The 24,426-nt window shown below is 38.3% G+C and overlaps 1 pseudogene; it reads left to right on the top strand.

Moving 5' to 3' along the window:
• The window catches only part of LOC122477136, a 61,663-nt pseudogene extending 42,281 nt beyond the window's left edge, over positions 1–19,382 (top strand).
• Positions 19,383–24,426: the final 5,044 nt, after the last annotated feature.

The raw sequence follows: 24,426 nt of genomic DNA, 5'->3' as shown, positions 1-24,426 counted from the left end.
CCCCCATCAACCCTCAGTTTGTTCTCAGTTTCTAAGAGTCTCTTATGTTTTGGCTCCCTCCCTCTCTAACCTCTTTTTTTTTCTTTTACTAACTAGAATTTAAATAAAAACTTAAAAAGAAAAAGAGAAATAAAAGTAAAGGAAGCAAAAATTATGTTAACCCTGTACCTCATCTCACAGAGTACCAACAGTGATGCCAGTAAATTTAGGCAGCAGCTTTTCTGGTCTTTGAAAATACCTGACTTCAAAAGAACTCCTTCATGCATCTAATATCACACAACCTAAAATATCTTGACAAGAATAGGCCAAGAATAGGCCAAGGTGATCCTGGAAAGTAATTTGGGGAGACTTGCTCCCCTCTCCAAAACACTAAAACTTTATAAAGCCACAGTAATTAAGATGAAATAAGAAAATAGACCAGTGGAATAGAATACGGAATCCAAAAAGACACTTCTATATATATGAAAAGGTGACATATGACAGAGTTAGCCACTGAAAATCAGAAGGGAAAGAATGCATTATTTAATAAATTGTTCTAGATAACTGACTGTTAACCTTAAAATATAAAACTGTCAGTTATTTTACCAGCAAAATGGTTTTATTTGGGAACAGCAGAGAATTGCAACTCAGACAGTATAAGCTAAGGCAAAATCATAAGCAAGTCCAGAGAACAAAGGAGAGCAACATTGTTTTCTTTTTTATGTTTGTTTTTTCTTTAAGTAATCTCTACCTCCTATGTGGAGCTCAAACTCATGACCCTGAGATCAAGAACAGCACACTCCACAGACTGAGCCGGCCAGGTACCCTAAAGGCAGGCAACATTCTTTTACAAAGGAAAGGGAGGAGTTGGGAGGGTCTTTATGAACAAAAGGTCCATTGGACTACACTGGGAGTTTAAAGTATAATGGCTTTTCATTGGTTGAGTTGTGATAGTTTCTCATTGGCTGGGCTGTTGCCAGGCCAAAAGAAAATCTTTCCTCCTGCTGGAGAAGTAAAGTACTATATAGAATTCTTCCTAGCAGGAATGCAAGGTATACCTCTTCCTGTTGAGTTTGCAAAGGGCTGTAAAAAGTGTTATGTTGTGAGAGCTCCACCTCCTGGCCTCCCAACTCCATTTTAAATGAGGTTTCCTTTACTCAGTTTCACATAACAATTTTTTTTAAGTTCATTTATTTAGTTTGAGAGACAGAGAGAGAGAGAGAGAGAGAGAGAGAGAGAGAGAATGGGGGAGGAGTAGAGAGAGAAGGAGAGAGAGAGAATCCCAAGCAGGCTCTGCACTACCAGTGCAGAACTCAATGTGAGATTAAAACTCACAAACTGTAAGATCATGACCTGAGCCAAAACCAAGAGCTGAACACTTACCCAACTGAGCCACCCAGGTGCCCCACATGACTATGTTTTTTAAGTTTTTTTAATTTATTTTGAGAGAGAGAACAGTGGTGGGGGCAGCGGGGGTGGGGGGGGGGGAGGAGCAGAGACAATGGGAGAGAGAATCCCAAGCAGGCTCCTCACTGTCAGCACAAAGCTTGACTCGGGGCTTGAACCCATGAGCTGCAAGATCATGACCTGGGCCAACATCAAGAGTCAGCCACTCAACCAGCTGAACTACCCAGATGCCCCCACCCCCCTGCACAGATTTTTATATGGAAGAAAAAAACATATCCTGACATTACAACATATAAAATCAATTGCAAATCCATTAAAGATGATTCCATTTGAAAGGCCAAGCAAAACAAAAATTGTCATGGCAAATACCCTTTATGATCTCAGGGTAGGGAAAACATTTTAAGCATATTAGAAAAGCACTAATCATAATGAAGAAGACTGATAAGCCTAATAAATCAAAGTTGAGAACTCCTGGGGCACCTGGTTGGCTCAGTCAGTATAGCATGTGACTCTTGCTATAAGTCATAAGTTCAAGCCCCACATTTGGTATAGAGAGAACTTAAATAAATAAAAACTGCAAAAAAAAGTTGAGAACTTCTATTTCCCACAAGTTACCATAAAGAAATTAAAAGGCAGCTTACAAAGCTAGAGAAGACAACTTCAAGTCATAGAACTAGCAAAGAATTAGCATCAGATATATAAAGAACTCCTACAAATCAATAAAGAAAAATACAAATTGTTCAATAATGGTCCAATGATATAAACAATTATCTGACAAAAGAGGAACTATAAATGTCAAAAATATTTTTTTAAACATGAAAAACTGCTCAACCTCACTTGTAATCAGAAAAACACAACATAAAAACATACATTTGGGGATACCTGGTAGGCTCAGCTGGCAGAGCACGTGACTCTTGATCTCAGGATTGTGAGTTCCAGCCCCACGATGGGCGTAGAGATTACTTTAAAATAAAAATTTAAAAATCTTTCTTTTCAAAGTTTATTTTATTATTGTTATTTTGAGATAGAAAGTATGTGTGTACAAACAAATGAGGGAAGGGCAGAGAGACAGGGAGAGAGAATCCCAAGCAGGCTTCATGCTGTCAATGCAGAACCTGACACAGGGCTCAATCCCATAAACTGTGTGAGCATGACCTGAGCCAAAATCAAGAGTCAAATGCTCAACTGGAGCCACCAGGAGCCCCTAAAAATAAAAAAAAAATCTAGGGGCACCTGAGTGGCTCAGTTGTTTAAGCGTCCAACTTTGCCTCAGTTCATGATCTTACGGATCCTCTATCTAGCCCCCCTCCCCAGCTCATGCTCTCTCTCAAAAATAAAGAAATATTAAACATTTTTTAGTTAATAAAAAAATAAAAAATAAAAATTATTTTTAATAAAGCCCATACGGAGTGCCTGGGTGGTTCAGTAGGTTAAGCATCCGACTCCTGACTTCGGCTCAGGTCATGATCTCACAGCTCCTGATTTCAAGTCCTGCATCAGGCTCTGTGCTGACAGTGCAAAGCCTCCTTGGGATTCTCTCCCTCTCCTTCTCTCTCTGCCCCTTCCCTCCCCCTCTCTTAAAATAAATAAATAAACTTAAAAAAAAGAATAGAAAACATAAATTTTACAAGCACTAAATCTGTAATAAATTAAGAGGCTGTTAATAACAAGTATTGGTGAAGGTGAGCAACAAAAACTTTTATAATCCACTGATAAATTAATATGAACACTGGAAAAGTTGAATATGCTCATTGTCTATGATCCAGTACTTCAATCCTATACACATACTCTAAAGAAACTCTTAAACAGGTACAAGAGACATGTACAACAATGTTTCAAAGCAGCACTTATAATTGCAAAGCATAAGAAAAAAACAAATATTCATCAATAGGAGAATGTTTAGGGGTGCCTGGGTGGCGCAGTCAGTTAAGCGTCCGACTTCAGCCAGGTCACGATCTCGCGGTCCGGGAGTTCGAGCCCCATGTCGGGCTCTGGGCTGATGGCTCAGAGCCTGGAGCCTGTTTCCGATTCTGTGTCTCCCTCTCTCTCTGCCCCTCCCCCGTTCATGCTCTGTCTCTCTCTGTCCCAAAAATAAATAAACGTTGAAAAAAAATTTTTGAAAAAAAAAATAGGAGAATGTTTAAATTATAATAGAGTCATACAGGGGCACCTGGGTGGCTCAGTCAAGCGTCCGACTTCGGCTCAGGTCATGATCTCACTGCTCGTGAGTTCAAGCCCCACGTGGGGCTCTGTGCTGACAGCTCAGAGCCTGGAGCCTGCTTTGGATTCTGTGACTCCCTCTCTCTCTCTGCCCCTCCCCTGCTCATGCTCTGTCTCTCTTTGTCTCTCAAAAAACAAAAAAAATGTTAAAAAAATTTTATAATAGAGTCATACAATGGGATGCAGTACTGATAATTTATAAAATATGTGCATTAACATGAAAAGATCTTAGAAATATAATGTTAAGGGAATAAAGAAAGTCACAGTGTTATCCCATACCTACAAAGTGAGAAACATGCAAAAATAGCTAATATTTTGTATAAAGACATATGTGTGTGTGTGTGTGTGTGTGTGTGTGTGTGTGTGATTTTTCAAAGTGAAAATACCAAGAGAACAATGAATACACAATTTAGTGCTTTCCTCCTGTGAGGGTGATAACAAGGGAGGAGTGTAGCAGAGTTTTCAAATGCACTGATAAGTGCTCTATTTCTTTTTTTTTTAAGTTTATTTCTTTTGAGAGAGAGAGCACGCGTGCACATGAATGAAGGAGCAGCAGAGAGAGAAAGAGAGAGAGAATCCCAAGCAGGCTCTGCAATGCCAGCACAAAGCCCAACATGGGGCTCAAACCCACAAAACCATGAGATCATGACCCGAACCGAAACCAAGTCAGATGCTTAACCAACTGAGCCACTCAGGCACACTGGTGCTCTATTTCTTAATCTAGATGATAGATAGGTGAATGCTCATCTATTTTATATATCAGCTTAGAAAACAGGGGCCCTTGGTGGCTCAGTGGGTTAAGTGTCTGACTTTGGCTCGGGTCGTGATCTCGTGGTTCGTGAGTTTGAGCCCTGCATCAGGCTCTCTGCTGTCAGTGCAGAGCCCACTTTGGATACTCTTGTCTCCCATTCTCCATGCCCCTCCCCCACATGCATGCAGGCTCTCTCTCTCTCTCTCTCTCTCTCTCTCACTCAGAAAAATAAACATGAAAAAAAAGAAGTGATACATTTAAAAAAAAAAAGAGGAAAAAAATATTTATTTGAGGGGCACCTGGGTAACTCAGTCAGTTGAGCATCTGACTCTTGACTTCAGCTCAGGTAATGATCTCGTGGCTCATGAGTTCAAGCCCCACACAGGTCTTTGTGCTGACAATGCCAAGCCTGCTTGAGAGTCTCTCTCTCCCACTCTCTCTAACCCTCCCCCACTCCCCTGTGGTGTGCGTGTGCGCTCTCTCTCTCTCTCTCTCTCTCTATATATATATATATATACATATATGTGTGTGTGTGTGTATATATATATATGTGTGTGTGTATATATATATATATATGTGTGTGTGTATATATATATATATATGTGTATATATATATATATATATATATATATATATATACAATTTTTTTTTGAGAGGAGTGGTATTCAAACTGTGTTCCACTGAGTGGATGAAAGGGGTGCCAGAGCTGGAGAGTCTTAAGGACGTAAAACTCTGGCCTCCCCAACTCCAACTTCACCCAGAACACATGTGCCCTTCTCATTATAGAGAAGGATTGAAAACCACTTCATCCCAAGCAGTCAGAAAGAAGGGTGCACACTGAGTCACAAGGTCCCCTTGTATACTTAACGTATTTCTATGGCATTAGTTAATTTGAAGAAGGCTTGGGTACCTTGAAATCAAAGGCTTGGGTACCAATAACCACTGCCCACAGGTGACAAACTCAAAATAAAGACAAAATAGTCACCAGAGGTCAAGATGAGAAAACTGGTACCTACTTACATGCAACTTTTCAGGAATTCATCAATAATGAAATGGATAAAGAGGGTTCCTTCTTTAACCACCTGTAAGCTTCATAATCTTTTCCAACATTAAAAGGGAGGATTGTCCCTTATTCTTTTTCACCCTACTACTATTGTTCACTCACTCTCTTGCTCACTCTTTCTGGTAAAATGTCCCACGTGGCTATATATGTTTTCTTGTATAAAATACGTCAGCAAATATGAAAATTTTCCAACTCCCCATTATTTCAGAGTTTCTCCAAATCCCCAGCATCAATCATGGAGTATAATTGCAAAAAATATTCTGATCTGGCTGTATGCTTCAGCAATTCCGGGATCTAAATGTAGACGATCAAATATATTTTTATGGCTTTTATTTTTCTTTTCTCTGTAGCGTTTTCAACCTGGTGCAACATCCCTGCTGACTTTGTCTTTTTGTTTGGCAAAGGTCAGCTTTGACTACGCATTGGTGTTGCAGCAGAGATGGATAATCTCTTAATGAGGGCAATTTCCTGCTCTGACCTACCCTTTAATTATTTTTTAATCATATATTTGGCATATTTGGTTATAGTAGTTCATCACTTCCTTTGCAAAGTTGCCCTGTAAATGAAAATGAGCGCAATTATTCTGGACAGTACGGAATGAAGTTATCACACTGAGGGTGAGCCTCACTTTACAATGGATGTAAGTCCCCAAAATATGGACACAAATGGCATTTCAGTAAATCCAGCCTAATCTTTCCATTAACGAATACGATCATTTATCAAATGCTTCATATTCATTTTTGAGTAATCTCTGATTATTTGGTCTTGAATTTTTTATTTCACTTAGGTCTCTCTCCAAGGTGTTAATGCTCTATAAATGGATATCAAATATACCTTGAGGATGTAATATTTAAAGAACCAAAATCAGAAATTTGGGGATATGGGAAAGCATTTTAAAATGTGACTAATCATCTCCCTAATTTGTTGGGGCTTTTAACTTTGAACTTTTATTCACAGATAAATATTCTTATCTACAAATACCATGATAAAGGATTCTGTATAAAAAGTATTTCTAAGTCCTAATGGATAACCCTGTACTCAATAAATAAGTTAGTCTGTGCAGTGCACCACGAACTAGTGCACCAACACTGAGGGGAAATACACAAGATATACCAGGATTTGGTACGTACCTTGCCTGGCACAGCTTCCTGGGATATCACTTACTCAAAGACTTTAGGAGCAGGGAGAGATTCAGGTCATTTAACTAAGTAATTAAAAGCAATATTTTTTGTTAAAATGAACCAATATTCTAAAACAGGAAGCTATCTTCATGTAATTTTAAGGTAAAGTACAACTATTCAAAGAAATATCTTGCTTTCAGAGGTACTTAGAATTTTGCCCCCTCACCCTCACAGTTACATTTGTTTTTCTCTATAATTAGGGGTACTTTGGCAGAAAAGTTTGAGAAGTCGGAGCTACAGCATGTTGACAATGAGCTAACCACTCTCTATTTGAACATTTCATATAATGGGCGGGCTTTCACCCAAAAAAGGAAAGCACTTGCATTATCAAAACAACAACAACAACAACAACAACAACAACAAAAACCCAACAACCCTTTAAGGGTGAGCTGTCTCACCTGCTTCAAGACTATGTCTTCAGATATTACTGTGCACCTGTGCGCTCTCTCCCCACCCCACTCCCATTCCAGATTAGCCTCTTTCTCCAGTTAAAGGCTACTTTTTCTTGAAGCAGAAAACAAGCAGCAGCCTAACCAAACTCAGCTCTGATACACTTGCTCCACTTGCTCTTTCTGCTGCCCAACTCCCTTACTGGAATGGGGGTAGGTAAGAAGAGGTCAAAGTTGAAGCAACCCGTTTGCACTTCCACCTTGCCTCATAGGCTGAAGAGGGTAGCATGCATGCGCTTCCGGGGTCAGTGACGTTAACTTCCATTCCCCTTAGGCCTTGCAAGCCAAATTATGGAGTACACTAGAGGAGTCCATCATAGCAAGGAGGAATGGTATGGCTCCAAGGGGGGCAAATTGTTTGGAAATGAGCAAAGATCTAATGAAGATATTTTGGGGGACTTTCCAATAAACATCTTGGGTGAAAAGGATGATACTCTAGTTCATTTCTGTGACAAATCCAAATTACTGATTAAAATCTATGGGGCACTGATTCCATGCAAGCATGCTTTTTGCTATGCATGTGCTATTTTACATGGAAAACAAGGCGATAAGATGTGTCCAGGCTGTAGTAATCTTGTGGAGCGAATTGAGGAACATACACAAGACTCTCTATTCATGTGCAGCACTGTTCAAGGATGCAAGAGAACATACTTGTCTCAAAGAGATTTAGAGGCTCATATCAACCACTGCCTTATGAGAGCTGAAAAGCCTGCTGCCCGTGCTTAACTTGAAACTGTTCGTCCCACATATTGCCCCATCACCACATGAAATCTCTGATCATTTTATTAGGTTTCCAGACAAGCATCATACGAACCAATATTCCAGGGCAGTGCATTATATCACCACCTCCTTTCCAACATGTGCTGCACAAGCCATATAATCACCCACTAGAAGATATTTGTGCTCACCCAATAGAATTCATTACACACAGCTTCACCTCAACCTCCTTCATGAGTCAGGAAACCTTTGTATTTGAACAAGAAAACAACTTAATAACTGTTCCTATTCAGAATGGCTCAAATTCAGATACTTGAGAACCGCCACCTCCTGCTTCTATACATGAACTCACCATCATCCTGAATACCAGGGTCACCCAGTGGCATTAAACTCTCATCATATTATACCTCAGAGCAACATTCTGTACATACTCTCACCTCTACCACCAATAAGCCATCTAATGCCACATCCTTCCCAGGTTGCAGGTACTTCTGACTTGATTCAGGCTTCAGGTCTACCAATGACTTCTTCTCCATCGCCTTCCCCATAGTCATATTATTGCCCAGATGCTACCTTATATGAAATATCTTCCTCCAGGACCCGTACCATTTTCAACAGGGTAGTTCACTTATAAGTACACACCCTCATCACTATTGTAATTCACACCCTTTACTCCAATTCACTGAAAATCAAGGAACTAAGAGCCCTCCTTTATAAAACTAGGGGAAATGAGTCATGGTATGTGACCTGTACCCAGAGGGCCACCCACCCGTTCTTCCATGAGGGTAGGGTCTGTCTTCTCAAGCCCTATTTTTTGGACTGTATCATCCAGATCAGACAAGATACAAACCATATTACCAATGATAATAATATTTTGAACAGAAGATATGAGAAAAAAAACTTAAGTATTATCCAACTTCTAATTAAGCTTTGACCATTTGGGGCAGGAAAGGACCTCTTACAGAGGTGGCTATAAAACACTTAAAGTCTTGTCTCCTAAAATGGTTTTAAACCTTGATCTCAGGAATGATTTCAAGTACTTTACTATTGTACAGAAAAGTGGCTCAGCTGAGCATAGCTTTCTATGCTTCAACAACTTTGCTCCTCTACTGTGGTAAAGTGGACCCACAAGTGACCATCTGCAATATTATTTCCAGAAGAGAAAATTAACATTCTTCTCTCAAAAGTGTTGTTATTGTTAAACATGCTTAGTTTGTCTTGTGATATATTTTCTTAACTGGCTTAAAAGGAGTAAATTTCAATATGGTTTAAGAAACAATAATGCCTTGGGGCACCTGGGTGGCTCAGTCGGTTGAGCTTCTGACCCTTGGTTTCTGCGCAGGTCATGGTCTCGTGGTTGTGGGATCAAGCCCTGAGTCTGGCTCCTCGCTGAGCATGGAGCCTGCTTAAGATATTCTCATTCTTTCTTTCTTCCTTTCTTCCTTTCTTTCTTCCTTTCTTTCTTTCTCTCTCTCTCTCTCTCTCCTCTCCTCTCCTTTCCCTCTCTCTGCTCTTTCCTTGATCATGCTCTCCCTCTCAAAAATAAATAAACTTTAAAAAACAATTATGCCTTTATACACAAATCTATTTCTCTATAACTTCTAATCCTCTTGTTTCTAGGCCCAAAATGCTTTTTCTTTAATGTAGCTGCGGCTCTATGGCCCAAACTATCTGCAGGCTGAGCCCTGCCCTGGATTTTTTTTTAAATTTTTTTTTTAATGTTTATTTATTTTTGAGACAGAGAGAGACAGAGCATGATCGGGGGAGGGTCAGAGAGAGGGAGACACAGAATCTGAAACAGGCTCCAGGCTCTGAGCTGTCAGCACAGAGCCCGACGCGGGGCTCGAACTCACGGACCGCGAGATTGTGACCTGAGCGAGGTCGGCAGCTTAACCAACTGAGCCACCCAGGCGCCCCTGCCCTGGATTTTAGAAGCCATACAAATCAGAAGTATCTAAGTAGCACTAGCCCTAATCTGTCAAACCCAGCATCAAATCCCTCTTGCTACTCCAATCCTGACCTAATGTACCATTTATAATGGGGCACATAATGGGGCATTGCTGTGTTAAAAGATAAATGGGGTGTCTGGCTGGCTCAGTTGGAACAGCATGTGACTCTTTATCTCAGAGTTGTGAGTTCAGGCCCCACATTGGGTATAGAGATTACTAAAAAAAAATTAAAAACTTAAAAGATAAACTGAGGCATATTAAACTTTGTAAGGGTTTATTTGGGGCAAAAGGAAATCAGGTAGTATCCAGTTTTGTAGCTAGGAATTACTCTGATGAGCTATATAAAATGAAAGACTTAGGGGTGCCTGAGTGGTTCAGTTGGTTGAGCATCTAACTCTTGATTTCAGCTCAGGTCATGATCTCAGGGTCATGAGATCAGGCCCTGCATTGAGCTCCTCACTGGATGTGGAGTCTGCTTAAGATTCTTCCACTCCTTGTGCCTTTCCCTGGCTTGCACGCTCTCTCAAATAGATAGATAAGTAAAAAAACAAGTAAATAAGTAAATAAATAAGTAAAATAAATAAAATGACTTATATAGGTAGAAGGAAAGAAGAACAAGGAAGTTATCCTAGGCAAAAAAAGCAGATTGAAAATGAACACCAACATGGGTTAACATGTATACAAAAGGGTAAGAGGTTTAATTGGGGGGGGGGGTCAATACAATCTCTTTAGCAGATTGCCTGTGATACACACTGCAGTTTGGTTTAATGCTTATTCAATAATAAAACTATTCCATTCTTGTTTACATTTTATGGAGAAGTTTTATTGGGTTGGCAGGAAATGTTATATTGAATTATATTTTCCCAACAATTTGGTAATAAGGATTCATCTGGCAATTCCTGAATTGGATGGATCAGCTGAAAGTCTTGTGAATCCACAACAGTCAGGTAAGAAACCCTAAATTAAGAAAAGTGTCCTTTCTTGCTCTCCACTATTTTGGAATACTAGCCAGATGAACTACGCTCTCAAATTCAAGAATTTATTATTGAGTAAGCATTGGTGATACCAGCTTTAAAATCCCATCAGGATCACCAATAGCTTTGATGGCAGAAAAATATAGAAAGACAGAATTGTTACATGCAGAGCTTTCTCTTAAATTGCTAACATCTATCTCTCTGTCACATTTGGAATGGGCATACATATAAGAATCCAGTCTTACAGTGGTGGGAACGGTTTCTTTGATTTGGACAAATGGACATATTTGCAGGGGTTCTTAGAAGTGCCTCATTCCAGGCATATGAATTAGTGGTATTTACTGGATGACTGTCAACTGAGAGAATGTAGAAAGTGATCTGACAAACAGAAAGAAAGATTGAGACCAATGAAAGAGAAAATGGAAAAATTAAAGCACTCTTTCATAGAACCATCCTCTTTTCTTTGTTGTACAAGCTCCCTCTGCATCTCTTAATCTTTCCCTACATCAAATTGAGTCCTGAGAAGAAGGAAGCAATAATCTTTTATTTTTTAATTTTTTTAAGTTTATTTATTTATTTTGAGAGGCAGCATGAGCAGGGGAGGGGCAGAGAGGGAGAGAGAGAATCCCAAGCAGGATCCATGCCATCAGCTCGGAGCCCAATGTAGGGCTTGAACTCACAAATCATGAGATCATGACCGGAGCCGAAACCAAAGTCAGACGCTTAACCAACTGAGCCACCCAGGCGCCCCAGCAATGATCTTTTAGCTGGTGGTTCGCTTCATTAGATTTCCCTGTAAGGAAAGATAAGGGCACAACTTCTCCAGCTGGTAATTAATCATTTGCCCTGTTTGAGGGCACATGCTTGCATGTCTGGTGTCCTAGCCTGATTCCACTTCGTGTCTCAACCCTGGAATCCACCTCTAAGAGTTCCTTATCAAATGCACAACATGTAGCTAGGAAAGCGAGTATAATAAAGAAATGTGATCAAGAAATAATCAGGAATTTGGATGAAAGACTATGTCACTGTATGAAGGTAACAGAAGAGAGTGGCTGCATTGGCCATATGGGAAAATTTTAAAAATGGTGTTAGGCCTGATAAATATCAACATGAGAAAAGAAACCAAAGTGCTACATAATCCTATATTTTTGACTCTATAGGCATACCTCATTTTATTGTGCTTTGCTTTATTTATTGTGCTTCACAGATACTGCATATTTTACAAATTGAAGGTTTGCTTGGGCAACCCTTCTTTGAGCAAGCCTATTGGTGCCGCTTTTCCAGGAGCATTTGCTCACTTTGTGTCTCTGTGTCACATTTTGGTAATTCTCATATTAATGCAAAATTTGAAATACTGGATTTTTATGGTGATCTGTGATCAGAAGAAATTCCAACTCACTGAAAGCTCACATGATGGTTAGCATTTTCTATCAGTAAAGTATTTTAAAATTAAGGTATGTACATTGTCTTTTTAGACACAATGCTACTGTGCACTTAATGGACTACAGTATATTGTGAACATAACTTTTATATGCATTGGGAAACCAAAAATCTTATTTGACTCACTTTATTATGATATTTCCTTTATTGCAGTGTTCTGAACCAAATCCACAATATCTCCAGGATATGCATGTGTAAGGAGAACCTGCCCTTCCTATTCAGATCACCTGTGAAGCTGATGCCATTGAGAAGCTTTCCAGGCCTCCCAGGTAATCCACTTGCCTTCTCACCAGCCGATATTAGTCTTTTTTTTTTTTTTTTAAGATTTTGTTTTTAAGTACTCTCTACACCCAAAGTGGGGCTCAAATTCACAACCCCAAGGTCAAGTGTCACATGTTCCACTGACTGAGCCAACCAGGCATCTCACTATTAGTCATTTAAACACTTCTTTCTCGGGGTGCCCGTGTGGCTCAGTTGGTTAAGTGCCGAACTTTGGCTCAGGTCATGATCTCAGGTCATGATCTCGTGGTTCATGGGTTCAAGCCCCACATCGGGCTCTGTGCTGACAGCTCAGAGCCTGGAGCCTGCTTTGGATTCTGTGTCCCTCTCTCTCTCTGTCCCTCCTCCACTCATGCTCTGTCTCTCCCGGTCTCTCAAAAATGAAGAAACATTAAAACGTTTTTTAAATAAAAAAATAAAGACTTCTTTTTCTGTGCCCAGAAATACTCACAGAAGTGCTCCACAGCTGCTTTTCAGTTTGTAGCCCCATATGGGGATGTGCACTGGCTGCCGCAAGGAATTTTGCAATCAGCAAACTTCACTGAAGTCATGGAGCAAAGATGTTGAGGACTAGAAAATGACACACAAGATGGGTATTGTGGCCAAGGGAAGCTATCAGCCACCCTTTACAACTGTAGAAGAACTAAGGGCTTTAGAAACCCATCAAGAGGGGTTACTTAATGCTTTTCTGCTAATGATGAGCAGGGAGACACTGCCAAGAGATACCCAGAACTAAGTGAGTCCCCAGTTGATTTCCATTAGCAATTTGTTGTTTTTTCAGCATTCACAAGTATGGAAGCGGGGGCAGATCAAAATCACCCTCTAGTACTGACTCATCTTGGCTGTACTGGCTCTCTTGCCCACTATCCAAACTCAAGTCAGGGAAAAGGCAATCAGATAGACTGAAAAGGCAAAAGGACAGACCGTTACTCAAATCTTAGCAGCAGCTAAGACAAAGAAGAGAAAAAATGAAAACCCACAGTGTTAGCTGCTCAAATAATTTACTAAAGGGAATAACCCTACTCTGGTCAACCTATGAAGGGAGCAAAGGAAGAAGGGAAAATTACATATCATATCACAAAAAGCCAGGACACTGGAAGAGAGATTGTAAGAAGTGACTCTAGAGGGTACAAAAATTGCAACAAGACAATCAAGAAAACCCAGAAGGACAAAACCTTCAGCTAGGAAATAATTGGCAAATGGCTCAAAAATTGGTAGATTGGGAGGATCTTAGGGGTGGGAACTAGAGAGTAATATGCTTCAATAACTTTCTCTCAGGTTAACCTATCCTTACCTTTTCTAATAGATTCCAGTGCTACTTATTCAGCAATTAACTTGGAAATTTCTCATTTGGCATCTGGGTGCTACAGCAATACAGGTTGTTGCTATTTCAAGGTCAGCCGTCTCATAGTTCCTTTTCCTCAGTGGTTCCCATTCAGATTTTTCCTCTAAGAAACATGTTTTCTTACTTTCTCCTGATTCTCTTATAAACCTACTGGGAAGCGACTGTACCGTGCAAATAAAGGCTACCATAATCACTGCTCCAGATGAAGTGTTTTGCTGAGCCCCACTGGAAAAAGTCAGCTGATTTGGTTACTATGTGCCAGGGCTGAGACAAATTGATGCATCACTTTAGGCCATTATTTAGCAATAATGATACTAGTTTAATTTGAGACAGAAAACCAGTAAAATTAGCTTACCAAAAGGATAAGCCATGGCCATGTGTAAAACAATATCCTTTGTTTAGAGCTCAATTTGAAGGAATAAAACTCGTTATATTTTAAAATTAGGAGGGGCGCCTGGGCGGCTCAGTCGGTTGAGTGTCCGACTTCGGCCCAGGTCATGATCTCACGGTCCGTGGGTTCGAGCCTCACATCGGGCACTGTGCTGACAGCTTGGAGCCTGGAGCCTGTTTCAGATTCTGTGTCTCCTTCTCTCTCTGACCCTCCCCTGCTCATGCTCTGTCTCTCTGTGTCTCAAAAATAAATAAACGTTAAAATAAATAAATAAATAAATAAATACATACATACATACATACATACATACATAAATAAAATTAGGAGAAAAAAATTTTAATTTAAAAATATAAATAGATAAAATTAGGCAAAGGAGGCATAATTTTGAAAGTGGATTCACCCTATAATAGTTGCGTACTTTAGTAAAGAAGGAAGATAAATTTGATAAAGATGGTTGACTACTATGTAGATTTGTACAGTATCTTTGAGAAGTAAATAAATTTTCTGTTCCTTAACCTATGTAGTTCCTAACCATGCAACTATTCTGACTTAGTACCATTGTCTGCAAAGTTTTTCACTGTAATTGATCTGTATTGCCCTTTTTTTCTTCTTTTATTTATTTATGTATTTGCTTGCTTTTTGCTTTTCTTCTAGTGGATGAGTCTATATTCTTGTCTGCTTTTACTTATGAAGGAGTCATAAGTAAGTCTTATGAAGTTAAAGAATTCCAAGAGGGTTTGGGGGACTCCCTTACTATTTTTTCTAGTCATTTACAGGAAAACAGAGAAATTTGTCCCATCAGGAAGATGTATAATTATTCAATATGTAGATGACTTCCTAGTTATTCCAGTAATGTAAAACTGACACTATGGCTTCAAAAGGGCTTAAGGCCACCCTTTCCATTTGTTTTGTACTAAAAATAAAGGTACTACTAGAATTTTAACTTCTAAAGCTGGGATTCGACTATAGACCAATCTGGATGCTATGGCACCCTGAAAATGCCTGCATGTTTCTGAGCTGTGGTGGCAGCCACCACACTTAATGAAAAGGCTCAAGTCTTTGCATTGGGTCACTTGATTTACCTGAGTATCTCACATGTGATGATACTTATCTCACAAGAATAACCCCCAGCATTTGTTGGTAGACTGTCAGACTGGCTAGGAATAAGTATTATTATCCAATCCTAATACAATGATCACAAGACGCAATTTCCTAAACCTGCTACTTGTTTACCAGATTAGGAAATTGAATAGATGATCATAACTGTACAACTGTAATAAAAGAAAACATTCGGCCCCAGTCTGATATATCTGATAATCCTTTTCAAAATGCAGATTCCATAACGTTTCCTGATGGGTCATATGCTTGGGACAAAAGTGGCCAACTCAAGGCTTTTTATGTTTTGGTGACTTATCATAACATCTTGGAAGCCTGTATTTTGTCTGGGATTAAGTTGGGTAAAGCAGATAAGTTAGTAGCAGTTACTAGAGCTGAAATTCTTGGCTCTGGACACAAAGCAAATATATATACTGATGATAAATATGTGTTTGGTATCTGTCATGCAACAGGGCAAATTTAGAAAAATAGGGGATTGTTGACTTCAGTGAAGACTAAAATATCTCATGAAGAATTAAAAGCTGATTTGTTAGAAGGTTTACAACTGCCTACTCAAATTATCAGTATCCATTGTAGAACTTCCACAGGGCAAAATGACAAAATTTCTAAAGGCAATGATTTTGCTGAAAGAACTACAAAAGCTGCTGTAAAAACATGACAGATTCCAAACTTAGAAGCACCACTTTTAATAACTAAAACCTTTGTTCATTTTCAAAAATACACTTCACAAAGGGAAATGAACAAATGGATTGAAATGGGAGGAGCTAAAAAAAAATTCGACTGGACTATAAAAATTACCTAACAAAATAATTCCTATACCAGTCTTTATTTCCTTGATTAGTTTATTGTTATGTTGTCAAAATCATCTAAGAGAGATTTTTAAAGTCACTAGACTTTTACTACACCTATCAAATAGATGAAATTATTCAAAACATATTAAAGAGTTTTATTATTTGTCAGAATTCTTTACAGACCACATCAAAGGTAGGTGTAGAAACTTTTCTCTGACCAACTTTACCAGGAACCTGATGGCAGTTAGATTTCATAAAATTAACACCTATGAAAGGTAAGAAATTTTTGTCTAGTTGTGGTATGTATGACGTCTGAATGGCCTAGGCTTTCCCTCTTCAAAAGCAGATGTTCAGGCAGTGATAAAGGCTCTCTTAATGCACATAATCACCATTTTGGGGACCCTGAGGAATCAGATAGAGGAAATCATTTTATGTCCACTGTTGTCCAGGAATTATGCAAATGTATGTAGATTCCTAAAAACTATCATACTGCAAGTACAATAGATGACTCAAACTCTTAAGTTTATTGGCTAAGATTCAGCAATCTACTGGGTTAAAGTGGCCTACAGAATTACCACCAGCTTTGTCACAAATAGAGAGATTCTTGAAAACAATAATGTTATCTCTTTGAGTTTATGTTTGGCAGTAAACGGGCCAAGGACAGACCACCCCAAAATGTGTCATTTTGGTATACTGATTATTTATTTATTCATTCATTTATTTACTTATATGTTTGCTGTTGAGACAGAGAGCACACGTGGGAGAGGCACAAAGAAAGAAGGGGACACAGGATCTGAAGTGAGTGCTACACTGACTTCAGCGAGCCCAATGCAGGGCTCGAACCCATGAACCACAAGGTCATGACTCAATCCAAAGTGAGATGCTCAACCACCTGAGCCACCCAGGTGCTCCGGCATATTGATCATTTTAAATAAATGTTATTAAGAGACAGCCAGTGCAAAAAGAACTCTCTGACCCCTCCTTTGTCTCCACAAAGCAAGAAATAAATCTCCACGTGAAAGGTACGTTCCCTATACCAGGAGGTAAAGAGACATCAGTATCACCACAGATAAGAAATTTAGAGCCAGGAAGACTGTATAAACAACGCGTGTTACTTTTTACTAATTTACTACCACAGCCCAAATTCTTTTTGGAATTCCTTCCTAATTGAAGCCCCCAAAGTCAAGTTTTCTTTGCCCTATCAATTCCTCACAGATTTGTCTTTTTGTCTAAAAAGAATAAAAACTGCCTGCGTTGACTTCTCTGTGTCTCAATTTCATTATTGGGCCCCTGTGCACATGTAATTAAACTTCAGTTTTTTTCTTCTGTTAATCTGTCTCATGCCAATTTAATTCTTAGGCCAGCTGGAAGAATGTTGAAGGGTAGAAGTAAATTTTCCTCCCCTACATCAGGACTGTGAATTTGTGTCTGAAATCACTTCCTCTGTCTGTTTAATTGAATTCTCTCATAATCATGTTCAATACTTAAAATGGCTTCTCTCTTCCTTAGAAACCCTGAGACATAAAGCCAGAAGGGCCTGGAGGGACCTAATGGAAGAAGACTGGGCAATTTATTTTACATAAAAGTGTTCTGGAGGGAAGATGAGGAGCCACCACATGGAGAGACCATTTGAGGTGCTGCTGATCACCCATATGGCTCTCAAAGTAAAAGATGACTCAGATGGATTCATGCCTCCCATGTGAAGCCAGCTCCTCAGGAGGACTAGACTGTGGTTCTCACAAGGGATTTGAAACTTAAATTTTCTTGAGTGACTGATATTTGTACTGAACTCAGCTGAAAGGGGGTATTCTAATGAACTTCCTATAATTCTCAGACTGCCTTGGTGTCTTATTCACAGTAGTAGTTATTTAAGTTACTATAAGAAATACATTTTACTAGAAATCAAACATATTATTTGTTACATTACTTTTTTTTCTTTACTCCCAATAATGATCCCTAAAGTCACACATTTCTGATCAGCTTTAAATTACACTCCCAGTATAGACACAGCCTGGGCTTATAAATTCAAAAATCTGATTATTGGCAGAATAAAAATAGGACCATATTCATTACTAAGGTTTTTTTAATAATATCAAAGTAAAACTAATACGAATCCAGATATTCATGCCCCAAATTTAACACACACAAAAAGATGTTTTGTTAACTAGTTTGATTAGAAGGGTGGTATAGAAAAGGACCTGATTAATAGAAAAATAGAAATCTGGCATTTATGGATAGAAACTACAGAAGATAGATCTAATGTGACAGTTAACTACTTTGGGATACAAATTTTTTCTAGTCCTAGTAGAAACATATAATAAACATACCTGTTGTATTATTATAATAGTTCATTAAATATACGTGGATAACTACTGATTTGGGATTTGGATGGAGGTGAAAAATGGCCTGTTTTCAACACTTAAAATGATTAGAGCCTTGTACACTAAATGCTGGAAGTGGAAGGGGAGCAGAATTTGCTACCCCAAAATATCCCTCTTTGACATAAGGATTACCTTTAACTGGTTATTTTTAAGAAAGAAATAGCAGACATAGGAGAAGCTCTGAAAACCAGTTACCCTTTTGTACAAAATACTTACATATACAAGGGAAATCTCCATTTGTAAGGGTGTCTCCCTCTCTGTACCAGGAAGAGGAAGATGACTAAATCTCTAAAAACTCTTATCAGTGGAGAAGGTAGTGACTTAAATCTGCAAAACAACCATAATCTCATTTACTGTGTTTTGCATGATAACCTCCCAAACTGGTTTCCCCCACCTTCAATATCTTCTTTTGTCTTTAGCTAGAGATAGTACTCGAGGTGATATCTTGGGCCATTTCAGGAGTTACTCAGTTTTCCTGAGTATCTCCCATATATATAGGTAGTATACATGTTGTCAAACTTCTGTTTGTTTTTCTCTTATTAATCTGACTTTTATTACAGGAGGGTCTCAGTCAAGAACCTAGAAGGGTAGAGGGAAAGTTATTTTTCCTCCCCTACAAAGTTGAATCTGTACCTTACATTGAGTGCCTTATAATAGGGCTTCGATACTAAGAAGGAAAGCTGGTAAAAAAAAAAAAGCAGATTAAAAGGGGCAGCCAGATGTCCCAGGCCAGATACTCCCCTTGCATGCTTTTGGCTTCTGCAATCTTGTTTGCCTCTTGTATCAGCCTGCTGTCAGAAACCAGAAGCTGGACTGTACTAGCCCCACCAATCCCGGAAGCACATATGTACAAAAGATCAGCAAAACCCTAGCTGGATGCTCACCCTTTGGAGGTGACTCCACTGGCCTGGCACGGGTCCAAAATAAACAGTCTTTTCTGATTCCCTGAGTGTCAACTTGTTCCTTCCTGGACACTGAGTATTTGCTGTATCAATACTAGATAATGGCCATTAGAGTCTTTGTTTTACATCTGGGAGAAATTATTTGGGAAGGTGGAATAATTACTAAAGGGCCTAAATATCCTTCAATTGTAATGTTATTTATATGACTGATGAAAAGGCACAGTCTTTTTATTTATTTGTTTATATAATTTAAAGGAGAAAATTCGGGGGCACTTGGGTGGCTCAGTTGAGCATCTGACTTTGGCTCAGGGCATGATCTTTTGGTCCGTGAGTTCGAGCCCCGCCTCCGGCTCTGTGCTGACAACTCAGAGCCTGGAGCCTGCTTCAGATTCTGTGTCTCCCTTTCTCTCTGCCCCTCCCCCACTCATGCTCTGTCTCTCTCTTTCTCTCTCAAAAATAAATAAACATTAAAAAAATTTTTTTAAAGTAAATAAAGGAGAAATTTCGTTTTAACAAAAAATTAAATTAAAAAATAAGTTTATCAAGCTCCACAGTTAAATTACTGATTAGGCTTGAATTTATTACAAATTAATATTTGTAATATTACATATTTACATAAAATACTACAAATTAATACTTCAGCTAATTTTTTTCAAGTAATTAATTATTTGAAAGTACAAACTATAAAGACATCACAACAGTTTGTAAAATTAATGACGAAGGAGAATATTTGTGCACTCTTGTGTTAATCAAGAATCTGCTTTAATCAATTACCACTGATATAGTATACTTAAACATTTTTTCCAAGGCAAATACTATACTAGCCTTTAGAATTCATCCTATTGTAATACTAGTAATTGCTTTGTCCTGTATTATACTATGGACTTGCTAGATATTTAGACTGTTGCTAGAGAAAGGTAGAAATGGCTATGTCGAGAATTAGAAAACTACAGATTTACTAAAAAATAGGAACAAAGGGGAAATTATAAGATTATGTACAAATCTAAAATATTTAAAATTTTTCATAATGCAAAAAAAGAACTTTTATCCCTCTTTTTTTAGCATTTCCTTCAGAAAACTTGAGATTATAAATGCTATCTCTGCCTCTTTGAGATGTATGTACATCTATTTAAATAGTAAATAAGCTTCTTTCCAGTTACGCATCCCAGAAATACCATTCTTGGGGACCAAAGACCCATCTCTTTGAAAAAGGAAATTAAGAAGGGTGGTGGCTCGCTTCCTTGTCTGTGGCAATTTAGCTTTAAGCTGTAACATCCTGCTTGCCAAAAGATAGGGGAAATTTTATTTTCCTTTTGGTTAAAGACAACTAACATGTATATAATGGATTGTACTTGCCTGGTTATGTAAATAGGGTGAGATATCTTTTTTGTCTCTACAATCTCTTTAAGAGATTACCTGTGATGCATCACAATCTGTTTTTATCTTCCTTTAAGAATAATACTGTTTCGGGGGCGCCTGGGTGGCGCAGTCGGTTAAGCGTCCGACTTCAGCCAGGTCACGATCTCGCGGTCCCGGAGTTCGAGCCCCGCGTCAGGCTCTGGGCTGATGGCTCGGAGCCTGGAGCCTGTTTCCGATTCTGTGTCTCCCTCTCTCTCTGCCCCTCCCCCGTTCATGCTCTGTCTCTCTCTGTCCCAAAAATAAATAAAAACGTGGAAAAAAAAATTTAAAAAAAAAAAAAAGAATAATACTGTTTCATTATTTTCTACATTTTATGGAGAGATTTTACTGGATTGGCAGAGATTTTATATTTAATTCTATTCCCCAACACCAGTCACTTATCTCAGTCCACTCAAATCCCAGTGGCAAAAATCTTGCAACACTGATCTCCTGCTGGACTCTGTTGCAGACTTCTCCATGGCTACCTAGATTTTTTAGCTCTTAACCAAACTCTAATTAACTAGTGAGGTTAAGTGAAGCTCTCAGTCGTCTACAAAACACACTAATGCCTGTAGAATGCCTAATGTTCATAGCACATAGACTACACTGCAGGATTCCTCATGCTTTAGTTTCCACCAGTTGAATTATATGCTTAAGAGTCAACTATTTTAGTTCCTGAATCTGTTGTATACCACTTGTGCTTATAATTATAAAATATACAGTTGACCCTTGAACAACATAAGCGTTAGGGGTGCCAACCCCCCATGTAATTGAAAATCCATATATAATTTGATTCCCCAAAACCTTAACTACTGTCTCCTGTTAACTGGAAGCCTTACTGTTCACATAAACAGTTAACACCTATTTTGTACATTATATGTATTATACACTGTATTCTTACAATAAAGTAATCTAGAAAAAAAGTAATTTATGGAAAACAAAATGTTATTAAGAAAATCATAAGGAAAATACATTTACAGTACTGTATATTTATTTTTAAAAATCTACATATAAGTGGACCTGTGCAGATAAAACTATGTGGTTCAAGGATCAACTGTAATTAGAAAATATATAAAACTGGGGCGCCTGGGTGGCTCAGTTGGTTGAGCGCCCGACTTCGGCTCAGGTCATGAACTCGCAGTTTGTGAGTTCAAGCCCTGCATCAGGCTCTGTGCTGACAGCTCGGAGCCTGGAGCCTGCTTCGGATTCTGTCCCTCCCCTGCTCGTGCTCTGTCTCTCTCTGTCTCTCAAAAATAAATAAATGTTAAAAAAATTTTTAAAAAAAGAAAATATATAAAACAATAATACATTACTGCACAAAAAAATAGTTGACTCTATAAAATCTATATTGTTTTGGAAAGAGCTACTGACATTTGGTCGTCCCCCAAGAAAAAAATCAACTTGTCACCCAAAAGTGAGGTACACAAAAAGACAAATTCCACTTACCTATAAATAACTTCAAATTAGCATTACTTTCTTTTGAAGTCAACTTTATTGGAGTATAGCTCTAAATGCATCCACTTAGGTATATAGTTAAATGAGTTTTGACAAATACGTACACTAGTATATACCATAGTCAAGATAAAGAACATTTTCATATGACAAAAATTTCCCTCTAGCCTATTTTCAGTCAATCCCTACCCTATCACTGGTCTCTGACAACCATTGATCTACTTTCTGTTACTGTAGATTAATTTTTCTTATTGTAATATTTCATCTAAATAGAATCATATAATATGTATTCTTTGGTGTCTGGTTTCTTTTGCTCAATGTAATGTTTTGAAATTAACTCACGTTGTTTCATGTGTCAATTTCTTCCTTTTATTACAGAGTAAAATTCCATTTTATTAATATACCACATTTTTTTCCAGTTAAGTGTTGATACATATTTTGGCTGATTTTCATTATGGGATTTTAATAAATAAAGCTACTATGAATATTCATGTGAAAGTTATTTGGTGGACATAGGTTTTATTTTATTTAGAATATAGATGTAAAAGTCCAAAATCCTGGGTAACATAGTAAAGAGTATGTTGACTTTATCTTTAATTTATTCTGGGTTTTATTTATTTTTTTCAAGTAAACTCTATGCCTAACATGGGGCTCAAACTTACAACCCTGAGATCAAGAGTCATATACTCTACTAACTGAGCCAGCCAGGCACCCCAGAGTATGGTGACCTTTATTAAAAAATGCCCAACTTGTTTTGAAAGTAGTTGTACCATTTTACACAACCCTCAGCAGTGTATAAAGTCCTAACGATTCCACAGCCTCCCCCAACTCTGATTGTCAGTCACTTAAATTTTAGCCATTCTAGTAGCTTTAGAGTGGCATCTCACTGTGTTTTTTGTTTTTATCTTTCTGTTGACTGATGATGTTAAACCTCTTTTAATGTATTTACTGGCTATGCATATATGCCTTTGTGAAGTGTCTGTTTAAATCTTTTTTTTCCCATTTATATTGTATCACTTGTCTTATTAAGATGTAAGAGTTCTTCATATGTTATGGACAAAACCCCTTTATCAGATGTATGTTTTGCACATAATTTCTCCCTGCCTGTGACTCGCCTTCCAATTTTCTTTTTGAGGAAAAGAAGTTTTTTTTCTTTTATATTTAGTGCAAAGCTGCAAAAATTTCCTCCCACAGATTCTTTTAGAAATGTTACAGTTTTAGTTTTTTTATGTTAGTTCCATAATCAATTTAGAGCAGGTTTTGTGTGACATATGAGGTAATGGCCAACATTCTGGTTTTTTTCCTCCACATGGTTATCCAGTTGTTCTGGTACCATTTACTGTAATAGCTATCCTTTCTCTAGTTAATTACCTTGGCTGCTTAATCAAAAATTGATTGAACATGTGGTGCCTGGCTGGCTCAGTCAGTAGAACATGTGACTCTTGATCTCAGGGTTGTGAATTAGAGCCCGACATTGGGTGCAGAGCTTACTTAAAAAAAAGAAAGAAAGAAAAGAAAAAAAGAAAAGAAAAAGAAATTGATTGAAAATATATATGTAGGTCTATTTCTGGACTCTCTTCTGTCCCATTTCTCTAGGTCAAACTACACTTATGGACAGGGGATATTGCCAGCAGCATCCTGGCAGACATTTACCAACAGGCACTTTGGCGGCATAGGCATAAACAAAAACAAAAACAAAAACAAAAACAAAACAAAAAAACAAACACTAATTTGTAGCATACACTGATGGCCAAAGCATAAATTTTCCAACCGTGCTCAATTTCAAAGTACCCTGCACTATAAATTCCAGCTGCCTCAGACTCTTCAAACCACAATCTTTAGCTTCTCAACTCAGAGAGATTTCCATACTTTGCTTAGGTACCCTTTCCCTGTGCTGATGTCTGGAAAGTGCCTCTAGGCAAAAAGCTTAGATCATCAAGATCACCTGATTTTTTTCTACTCTGTCAGAGATCACAGACCTGTACTGCTTGTTGTCCAAAGTCTAAAGAACAGTCATTTCATAAATTTTGTACAAGTTTTTAGTTGTTTATGGCAAGAGTCTATTCCAGTTATTCCGTCATGGTCAGAAGTACTTCTCAATTACCTTTAAATGTCTCACTCTCTTTTTTTAAAGTTTTATTTATTTAAGTAATATCTATGCACAACATGGGGCTTGAACTCATGACCCCGAGATCAAGAGTTTCACGCTCCTCTAAACGAGCCAGACAGGTGCCTCATAAA

Source organism: Prionailurus bengalensis, chromosome X (assembly GCF_016509475.1).
Source record: "Prionailurus bengalensis isolate Pbe53 chromosome X, Fcat_Pben_1.1_paternal_pri, whole genome shotgun sequence".
In the NCBI taxonomy this organism is placed as follows: domain Eukaryota; kingdom Metazoa; phylum Chordata; class Mammalia; order Carnivora; family Felidae; genus Prionailurus; species Prionailurus bengalensis.
The sequence above is the reverse complement of the archived record's forward strand: the minus strand, read 5'-3'. Positions and strand labels throughout refer to the sequence as shown.